The sequence below is a fragment of the Zalophus californianus genome, chromosome 2, assembly GCF_009762305.2.
Source record: "Zalophus californianus isolate mZalCal1 chromosome 2, mZalCal1.pri.v2, whole genome shotgun sequence".
Classification (NCBI taxonomy): Eukaryota; Metazoa; Chordata; class Mammalia; order Carnivora; family Otariidae; genus Zalophus; species Zalophus californianus.
This window is the reverse complement of record NC_045596.1, coordinates 112,706,383-112,718,527: the sequence shown is the minus strand read 5'-3', so window position 1 is coordinate 112,718,527 and position 12,145 is coordinate 112,706,383.

Sequence of the window (12,145 nt, the reverse complement as noted above, 5' to 3'; positions counted from 1 at the left end):
ATCTGTGAAGTATCTATGCATTAGTGGTTCTGACTGTTTTGAGTACAGTTTTCCAGTAACTTCAACTACTAGCAGTTGCTAACTTAAACTTCAAGCAACTCAGGGGCACCTGTGTGGCTCAATTGGTTAAACATCTGACTATTTTTTTTAAGATTTCTTTTTCTTTCTTTGAAGTGAGAAAGAAAGAGAGCACAAGAGAGAAAGAGAGCATGACTGAGAGGCAAGGGAGAAACAGACTCCCCACCAAGCAGGGAGCCCAAAATGGGGCTCCATTCCAGGACCCTGGGATCATGACTTGAGCCAAAGGCAGATGCTTGACCAACTGAGCTACTTAGGTGCCCCAAGCATCTGGATTTCTTACTTACTAACTCTGGCCTCCATTATGAAATAACACCCAATTTCCACTTGATAATTAGAATGGATAGTCAAGTCAAAATAGGAACCACATTCTTTGGGGTTCAGTGACACATGTAACCCAAAGTAACAGAAGGTTGTTTGTTTCCAGCTCAATAAAAATCCTGTTGTATCCTCTGTTAAAATTGTTCCTCCTTTGGATATTAAGAGCTATAACAAAATTTTCTAGTGGATAATTAAGGGTAATAATGAGAAGAATCACTTTATCTTTTACCCCTTAATTTCTAGATCTTTGGCAAAATGTCATGTATATATAATGCCACACACACACACACACACACACACACACACGTAAACAGAGAATTGCATAGAGAATTGTTTTCTCATATACAAATGAAGTAAAGCTTCAAATGTTTGCCAGTTTATTTCACTTTCAGGAGTGGCAACTGACAAAGAGCTATAGTTGACCCTTGAACAATACAGGGGTTAAGGGGCACTGCACCCCTCCCGTAGAAAATGCACTTTTAACTTTTGACTCCCCCGAAACTTAAATACTGTTGGCCAGAAGTCTTATCAATATCAAAAACGGTCAATTAACACATATTTTGTAAGTTATATGTATTATATACTGCATTCTTACAATGAAATATGCTTGAGAAAAGAAATTGTAATTAAGAAAATCATATGGAAGAGAAAATACATTTATAGTACTATATTGTATTTATTGAAAAAAATCTGCATATAAGTGGATCCATACAGTTCAAACCCATTATTCAAAGGTCAACTGTATTTGTCTTAAGCCATTCTGATTTGATCAGCCACTTTTTTTCTTTCGGCTAATTTCCGTCATGGTAACCAGGCGCCTTGGGTGTCTGGTAGTTATTTGTTTCATTATGGCCAAAATGCTTCAGGATCTTACCACTGCCATTTAATTCACAAAACCTCTTTCAATGGCTGTTTCACAGGGAGACATTCTAGAAGGCATGCATATATAAAATATTAAAGGAAGAGATAACATGATGCATTTAAGGAAGCAAAAGTAATTTTCTACTTAAATATTAAATGATTATATTAGAAGTACATATAAAGAGTAATGGGATGTGATGATGGAGAGTAGACAAGAACCTGAAGAATTTCATGTGCTATACCAAATAGTTCAAGTGTCAAATTTTAGAATCATATCTGAGTATTCTTTTTTTTTAAAGACTTTTTTTTTAAGATTTTATTTATTTATTTGAGAGAGAGAGAACGAGAGACAGAGCACAAGAGGGAAGAGGGTCAGAGGGAGAAGCAGACTCCCCGCTGAGCAGGGAGCCCGATATGGGACTCGATCCCGGGACTCCAGGATCATGACCTGAGCCGAAGGCAGTCGCTTAACCAACTGAGCCACCCAGGCGCCCCATATCTGAGTATTCTTAATGCTAGATATAGTAAAGGAAAAAAATTTATTTTCAGCACAAAATAAGAAGAATCCCCTAGAATATGTATTGGGGGACAGAGAGGGAATTTGCTTTGTGAAATGCTTAAGTGTGTATCCTTAATTTTTTTTTTCTAACAAGAGCTATTTATCCAGGTCCAAGAATTATAGAAATATTTATTTTAAAATCTTTTGTTTTTTATATGTTGAGGTAAAATGGACATTTCTTATAATTTTAATGAAGCTATAGCTCTCTAAAGATGTTAAAGCTTAGACAAATATTGAAAATATGGGTATCTCTTTTAATATCTACTTTGAGATGAATATGTTGTTTGTAAAATATTTTACTATTCATTAACTATACTTCAGTATAAGAAAAGTAAGCTTTAATTTTAACATTCATGGCATATAGGGATTGCATTTTGAAACCATATCAAGAATAGCAATTATGAAATTGTTTACATACAAACTGTTGTGAAGAAAAAAAGATAGTCAAATTCACTAAACCATTTTTTATTTTGAAAATGGCCATTTGCTATTGCTTGACTGACAGCCATTTTCACTTACTTAGCTGCTCAATTAAGCACAACGTGTTTTTATTCAGATTGGTTCCATGTAAAAGGGCAGTAGAAGCAATACATTTCAGAAAGAGAATGTAGTCTCTAAAAGAACATAAGACCTATAATTTAGTTTAATATTTAGTATTCATAATTTATACTGATTTATGTACCTTGTATTATGACATTCTATTTCCATAATAACTTTTGTATCTTAGAAAAATGTTGAATAGTTTGCTATCCTCTATGTTGTTGCATCCATTATATGCAGTTAGAAGCATATTTCAAAGAGTATTTATACTAAAAATCATTCATAATACCATTTGCCTCAGATTTATGTTTTGGTTAAATTCACTTTTGACATAACATTTTTAATATATTTTGCTTGACTTTACCAACCAAAAGGGTTTCAAATATAAATATGTTTTATTTGAAACACTAACATTGAAGCAAAATTTTCATTTGATTAGTGGCTTCTACTATTTTTCAGATTATGCTGTTATGTCTGCCCAAGTGTCATTGGTTTATGCCATTCTTGATTACAAGTGTAACTATAAATGGAATGAAATAAAATAAATATGGAAGGTTACCAATTGCTGTTTGCATCCAACTAATGTGCTTAAAGAAGTTCTCATTTATTATCAAATCATTACTTACTGCCAACATCTGAAATGAGATGCAATGACACACAAAATCAGAGCATGTGTCACTGAGAGAGGCAAGCAAGCTGTTTCTACTGCTTAAAGTGTGTGCTTGGATACATTAAAAGTCCAATATGATTATTGAACGTAATCTGTTTCAAGTCAAAATTTTGCATGTTATCATTGCTTCTATCTGTGCTTCCTGTTATGTGATTTTAAATCATAAAACCAGGTTTTCAAGCACTAGTACAATAGTTTGCATGAATTTTTCCAGCTTGTAGCCTATAATTTGGTGTTTTAATAGACAAGTTGTCCCTGTCTTCTGGTTTTATAGCTCTTGACACCTGCATCATCAAATCAATTCTATTTAATAGTATCTTAATTTTAAGGGCTTATTCCATGATTTAATACTTTTTTTTTACTTTATTGTCCAATTTTCTTTTTATTATTCAAAATCCATTCTTTACTGAAAGCAACATTTAGTTAGAATTGTTTCAATCATTTTAAAGTGAATTCACGAGACAGGTGAATTCTAAAAAGATCTAGTTGAGCTTTGAGGTAGCTTTTAATAATTAGAGTTACTATCTTGGGGAGCCTGGGTGGCTCAGTCATTAAGCGACTGCCTTTGGCTCAGGTCATGATCCCAGGGTCCTGGGACTTAGCCCCGCCTCGGGCTCCCTGCTCGGCGGGGAGTCTACTTCTCCCTTTCCCACTCCCCCTGCTTGTGTTCCCTCTCTGGCTATTTCTCTCTCTGTGAAATAAATAAATAAAATCTTAAAAAAAAAAAAAGAGTTACTATCTGATTGAATATAGTCTATTTTAACTCATGAATGGATTATATAATAGTTTCTGTGCTTACGTTTTCTTGCTTAATCTTCCTTATACATAACTGCAAGAATGCTTTCTTAATCATTTTATTCCCTATTGATTCTATTCATTGTTCTGGAATTATTTAATTTATTTAACAAATATGTATATAGCACTACATATGTATCAGGCACTTTTCTTTTTTTAATATTTAATTTATCTATTTATTTATTTGTTTATTTATTTGAGTGATCAGGGAGAGGGGCAGAGGGAGAGAGAGAATCTCAAGCGGACTTGGTGCTAAGTGTAGAGCCCAATGCGGGGCTCAATCTCACGACCTTAATATCATGACCTGAGCTAAAATCAAAAGTTGGATGCTTAACCAACTGAACCATCCAGGTGCCCCATATTAGACACTGTTCTAAGTGCTTTTTGAATATTAATAGGTTTAATATTCAATACAATTCCATTATCCTATGAAATTTGTTTCACTGCTCTTTTTCTAATTTGTGAACATTCATTTCTTTTTCTTCTACATAGAATCTTTCTCTATTTTCATGTTATAAACCAAACCATAGGCATAGTACACGGTTCAGTTCTCTTGCACTGACCACTATTTTATGTCTATTTCACTTAAGTATTTCCATAGATTTATGCTTAGAGAGTTGAGAGTGCTAATGTTTAGAAAAGTTGGTTTCATATGCCTAGAAAATTCTGCCTTGGTTTAGTCAAGAAAATAAAAACAATCAAATTTTTATTTTTATGAGAGAACCAGTAAAGTACATAGCTAATTAATAGAAAAATATTAAATATATCAACAACATAACATAATTTAAAAAAATGTTAATCAAGTATAGTTTGAATTTTGTTTTATATGTGTACAATTATATATAATGTCTTTGAGGGTTTGGCAATGATATATCAAAAATGCACTATTGGGGTGCCTGGATGGCTCAGTTGGTTGAGTCCAACTGTTGATTCTGGCTCAGGTCACAATCTCGGGGTTGTGAGATTGAGTCCTGCACTTGGCTCCATGCTGGGCGTGAAACCTGCTTGGGATTCTCTCTCTCCCTTTCCCTCTGCCTCTCCCCAACACTCTCTAAAAAAAAGCAAAAACAAACAAACAAAAAAACACTGCACATATTAAAAGTAAATGTTGATATAGAAGTATCAGAGGAGGGCGCCTGGGTGGCTCAGTCGGTTGAGTGACTGCCTTGGGCTCGGGTCATGACCCTGGAGCCCCGGGATCGAGTCCCGTGTCGGGCTCCCTGATCAGCGGGGAGTCTGCTTCTCCCTCTGACCCTCTTCACTCTTGTGCTCTGTCTCTCATTCTCTCTCTCTCAAATAAATAAATAAAATCTTTAAAAAAAAAGAATTATCAGAAGTTTCATGAAGGTAACAAATTGTACATAACATTTATATGATTATATATATAGGATTATGTGCACATTATGTGTATATCATATAATGTACAATTATATGTAATGTATGTACAGAATTTATGTATATATAGGATATATATATATACACAAAATTATAACATAAAGTGAATAATTTATACATTAAATATTAGTTCATTAGTATGACTTAATTAACTAAATATATTTAAATGTTTGTCATTTTTAAAAAGTTCTTATTGTGTACTAATTTGTAAACACAATGATAAACATCATTTTAATAATCTGAGTTTTTAAAAGATTGTTTTATATTTTAGTCAACTCATTGAAGAAATTGAAACAATTGCATATATCCTTCTCTATCATTTTCACATTCCCGCCTACTTGGTCTGATAAGAAGGAAGATCATAAATTTCTGATATTTATTTTCTACTAATCTCATAACTGATTTACTATGGAAATGAAAGATAAAATATCTCATCTTCACTAACTCTATCACCTGAAGTAGTTACTTCTAAGAAATGAAAAAAAAATATGGAAGAGAAAGTGGAACTCAGATTGCCTCTTGAAATCATGCCTAAATTTCTTTGCTATTTTATTTAAAATCCCTCTTTTGAAAAGTGACTTTTTCAGTTATCAATAACTGATAACAAACCACCCCAAAACCTTGAGCTCTATAATAATGTATTATTTCTGAAGTTTCTGAGGGTTGGTTGGGTAGTTTCTTTTCTGCTTTCACCTGGACATCCTCATGGGGTGGTATGCAGCTGGTGGTTAGGCTGGGAGCAGGGCTCAGCTGGACCAGCTTCTGTGACTGGGGCTTTCTTGGTCTCTTCCTCAGTCTCTCTCTCTCTCTTTTATTTTTGGGTTGTTTATGCAAGGTGGACAAAGGGCAGTGTTGCAAATAAATATAAAGTGAAGTTGTATAACTTTTTTGAGACCTAAGCTCTAAAACATGCAATGTTGCTTGCCCCTCACTATTGACCAAAACAAGTTAGAAGGACAGGCCAGATTCAAGGAACATGGAAACAGATACACCTATTCATGGGAAGATAAACAAAAAAAACTGTGGCCAAGTTCAATGTGTTTAACTAAACTAGCTTTTATTGTAATAATAACACAACTGTACTTTTATTTTGCCTCTGTATCTGAAGGTTGAATCTCAAGAAGAGATTTTCATTACTGCCAAAATCACTGTGTGATATTGGTGAATTAATGTTTTTTTCTAACTAAATTTCCATATCTGCATTACTATAGATATTAACTGTACATGGTCTCTTTGAGTTATTCTTTTTTTTTATTAAAATATTTTTTTCCAAGGCATGGGCCCCTCTCTCGGGGCAAACCCATTCCAGGGCACCCTGCCCTTCACAAAGAGGAGAACTCTCTCCTGGCTCCCACCAGCTCCTATGGGATCCATTGTATTACCACACTGGATGTCTTGTGGCACCGATCTCTGCCACTCCAGATTTGAGGATCTGAACCTGACTCCTTCTTTGAGTTATTCTATATATGAATTAATTTATAGTGCCTAGCTCAGCAACTGGCATCTAATAAGCTCTAGGTACTTGTCCTTAGCTATTTCTAATAGTCTTTTTTTTCAAGTTCTCTAGAAATTGTACTCATAAAACAAAATATTATGAATTATAATTTTATTCTTGATTGGTAAATATAAGCCTGCTATTAGAAAAAGAACACCTTTTAGGTACCATGTTCATTATATTAATTTTTTAACTTTATTCCTTCAATAGCACTTTCCCAATTTGCTGGATAAAATCAAATATCTAATATTTATAATGTCAATACATTGTTTACTCACAAATTTTAAATATGAACCTGCTTGAATCTTTTACTCTGCATTAATGCAGTCTTCAGAGTAAGGACTTGATATCACCTGTAGGCTCAACCCTACCTATGCCATGCTTTACCCCTAACCCTGAGAGCAAGGATATCTTGGCATTAAATATATAAAATGAGCCCTGAGACATTGCCTTTCTGGCTCTACTAATTAATGATTAATTACTATTACTGTGGTTAAGTCTGACTAAATGTTTTCATACTATTATGGACCCAGTTCCCAATGATTAAACCTCTAGATTATTAAGATTATCAGTAATTATGTCCCAGTCTATTTTCTCACCCAAAACCTAATTTCTTATTTTTTAAAGAAAGATCATGTCATCCACACCCCAACATACATACACGTACAAATGCCGACAGATACATGCGGTCCTTCACTGTTCTGCAAACCCTTACTTTTGTTAAAAAATTTAGCTTACAAGTTAAATATTTGGATTCCCTCTTACCAATTTTTTGACTTTCCCACTTTGACTACTTTCAACAAGTACCACACAAGAAACTATAGAGTATTTCACTCAGTGCTCCATTTAATTTTTTCTTCTGCCTTTTTTGAGACTCTATAACACCATTGTACATGTCTACTTCCTTCACTGCCTGTGATCCCTTTGTTTATAGAAATTTAGTTTATTCCATCTTAAATTAATATTTTTTGGTCTAGTACTTTTTATAAACTAGAATCTCCATACATGGTTAAAGAAAGAATGGTTCTATTACCATTTAATTTACCATTTTAAAATGCTGTTAGGTAAAAGCTTTAGATTAATATGTACTTCAAAGAAAATTTTGTTGAGTAGGAAAATATTTTATTATTCCCCAATTCCAATAATGGAATATTTGAGGAAACAAAATGTGGTTTAACCAAGGTAACTATCCTAAAGGAATCCGACTGCTTTATCCTAACCATTGCTGAGTAATCAACACATATGTTTTTTGGCTACTAGTGAACAGAAAGTGCATCCTTATTTAAAAAAAAATATTTTGAAATTTATAATATAAACCAATAGCCCAGTTTTAAAAGAAAAATATATCAGTGACAGTATATCTTTTGTAGTAAGAAAAGTAGCAATTATTAATTATATAGTAAAATCCATTAATTAATCTCTAACCACTCTGATAGCCAGGTAAATATATTATTCACAGAACTATGACAGTCTGAATCATATTGAGACAAATAACGTGGCCATGAATTAGAGTACACAAAATGAAGGTATTCAAATTTGTAGAATAAACAATCAGAATGTGCTCATTGTACCCAACAATCTTCTAATACCTTAACTAAAATATGGCTAATATATACAAAAGGTAAGTGGAAAATAAAGCAAATGCAAAATTTGAAAGAAATTATATTAATTAAATAATTTGAAATATTTGGTTCATTAATATGGATTAGAACAACAAACCAATGGTACAAACAACAACTTGGATAAATTTCATAAACATTATGCTGAGGAAAAGTAGTTAGACAAAAAATAGTACCTATTGCATAATTCTATTATATGAAGTTTTAAGGTAAAACTAGTCAAAGGTGAAAAACATTAAAAAGGTAATTGTCTCATAGGCAAGAGGGAGGGCAGGTGTAAGAATGTAATGCAGTGGTGACTGGGTTCACTTATTGGAGGAGATGTGCTCGGTTGTTACAAGAAGATATATGTCTTGATAGGGATGGAATTTATACAGGTGTATCTATTTATATAATTAAACAGTTATGATTTATGCATTTCGTTTAATGATATGTCATGACAAGTGGGATTTATCCCAGGTGTTCAAAGCAGTTTCAACATTCAAAAATCAATTAATGTAATATATCACATCAACAACCTAAAGAAGAAAAATCACATGATCATATCAATAGGTGTAGAAAAAGCATTTGACAAAATCTAACACCTATGCATGATAAAAACACTCAATAAACTTGGAATAGAGGGGAATTTTCTCAACTTGATAAAGACTATTTGACAAAAAAATACAACTAACCATACCTAAAGATGAAAAACTTCAAGCTTTCCTATTAAGATCTGGTACAAGGCAAGCATATCTTTTTTCACCACTTTTTTCAAAAGTCCTTGCTAATATTAAAAGTCCTTGTTAATGCAATTAGGTCAGAAAAAATAAATGAAAGGTATACAGATTGGAAGGAAAACAATTTAAAAAAATGTTTTTTTCTACAGATGACATGATTTTGTCTGTAGAAAATCTGAATCTGAAAGAATCATCCAAAAATTTGTGTAACTAATAAGCAATTATAACAAAGTTTCAGGATACAAGGTTAGCAAACAAAAGCTAAGTGCTTTCCTATATAGTAAAAATGAACAAATGGAATAAAAACATACATTAGAATGTCCAAATATGAAATATGCATAAATCTAACAAAATATGTACAATACTTATGCGAGAGAAACTATAAATCACTGATGAACAAAATTAAAGAAGAACTAAATAAACGGAGATATTCTATGTTCACAGATAGAAAGACTCAATATCAAAATCCGAGAAAGTTCTTTTATGGATGCTGGCAAACTGATTTTAAAGCTTATATGGAAATATAGAAGACCCAAATAGCCAATACGTTATTAAGGGAGAAGAACAGGGCGCCTGGGTGGCTCAGTTGGTTAAGCGACTGCCTTCGGCTCAGGTCACGATCCTGGAGTCCCAGGATCGAGTCCCGCATCGGGCTCCCTGCTCAGCAGGGAGTCTGCTTCTCCCTCTGACCTTCTTCCCTCTCATGCTCTCTCTCTACCATTCTCTCTCTCTCTCTCAATAAATAAATAAAAATCTTTAAAAAAAAAAAAAAGAGAAGAACAAAGCTGGAGAATTGACAACATTTAACTTCAAGACACTATAAAGCTACAGTAATTAAGACAGTTTGGTATTGGCAAAAAAATAGATCGATGGAACAGAATGGGGAGGCTAGAATAGGCCCCCATAAATACATGCAGCTGATCTTTGACAAAAAGCAAAAGTAGTCCAATGGAGCAAAGATAGGCTTTTCAATATGATGCTGAAACAACTTGACTTCCACATGCAAGAAAATGAATGTACATGCTGACCTATACCTTTCCCCAAAATTAGCTCAAAATGGATTATAGACCTAAACGTAAAATGCAAAACCATAAAACTTTATGAAAATAACACAGGAGAAAACTTAAATGATCTGGGTATAGTGATGCTTCTTTAGCTGTAACACCAAAGACACAATCCATGTATGAAATCATTGGTAAGGTGAACTTCATAAAAATTAAAACCTGTTCTGCAAAAGACAGTGTTGAGAAAATGAGAAGAAAGCCACAGACTAGATGAAAATATCTGAAAAATATACATCAGATAGAGGACTACTGTCCAAATATACCAAAAAGTAAGTAAGTAAGTAAGTAAGTAAGTAAGTAAGTAAATAAATAAATAAACTGTTAAAACTCAAAAAGAAAATAACCTGATTAAAAAGTGGGCCAGACCTTAACAGATACCTCACCAAAGAAGATATACAGATGGCAAATAAGCATATACAAACTTGTTCCACATCATATGTCATCATAGAAATGCAAATTAAAACAAGATGCTACTATACGGCTATTAGAATGGCCAACATCCAGAACACTGACAACACCAAATGCTAGCAAGGATGTGGAACAATAGGGACTCCTATTCATTGCTGGTCAAATGCAAAATGATAGGGGCATCTGGGTGTCTTAGATGGTTAAGCGTCTGCCTTCGGCTCGGGTCGTGATCCCAGGGCCATGGGATCGAGCCCCACATCAGGCTCCTGGTTCAGCAGGGAGCCTGCTTCTCCTTCTCCCTCTTGCCTCTCTCCCTGCTCAGGCTCTTTCCTCTCTCTCTCTCTCTCTCTGTATCTCTGTGTCTCAAATGAATAAATAAAATATTTAAAAAAATGCAAAATGATATATCTGCTTTGCAAGACAGTTTGATAGTTTCTTACAAAACTATACATAATTTTATCATACAATCCAGCAATTGTGTTCCTTGTTATTTTTCCAAAGAAGGACAAATCTCATGTCCAGACAATAATCTGCACATGGATGTTTATAGCAGTTTTAGTCACAATTGTCAGAAGTTGGAAGCAACCAAGATGTCCTTCAGTAGGTGAATGAATAAAGAAAACTGCAGTACATCAGACAATGAAATACAATTCAGCATTAAAGGAAGTTAGCTATTAAGCCATGAAAAACATGGAGGAACATTAAATAGGTATTAAATGAAAGAAGCAAGTCTGAAAAGGCTACACACTGTATGATTCCAACTATATGACATTCTGGAAAAGACAAAATATGGAGACAATGAAAAGGCCAGTAGTTGCCAGGTGTGGGAAGGAGAGATGAATAGGCAGAACACAGAGGATTTTGGGGGCAGTTAAAATACTATACATGATATTACATTGATAGATAATTTGTCCAAACCCACAGGATGTACAACATCAAGCGTGAACCCTAATGAACTTTGAGTGATTATGATGTGTCAACGGAGGTTCATCCTTGGTATAAAATACACACACACACACACACACACACACACACACACACACACACACACATATACATATACATACCACTCTAGTGAATGATGTTGTTAAAGGGGAAGGCTGTGCATGTGTGGAGGTAGAAAGTATATGGGAAATCTCTGTATTTCTCCCTCAATTTTGTTATAAACCTAAAATTGTTCTAAAAATATATATATAGTCTTAAAAATAGTCATCTATGAATCTCTGTACCTATCCATCTATTCCTCTATGTATCTCTATTTCTATATAAAATTAACCTATAAAGGCAAATAATGATAAAGAAAACTTTATATGAAGAAAATTTATTATGATATACATTTATTTTTCTTTTATTAAATACAAATATCCTTTAAATAATTGTAAAAGATATACTAACTATAGTGTGATTTCAAATTTAGAAAAGGCCTTATTTTTATTTCCTTCCAGTTATTTATCCATCTACTCACTCACCTTATTTCTAGAAGTATGTAAGCCTAGGTAAAGATTTATAATTTTGTTATGAAATGTTAAATGTTAAACCCATCATTTTAGGGTCGCTGAAATTGAGGAAGTCTTAAAAATCTTTTGGGTTTTTTTGGTATTTTTTATCCTCTTCATAAAAA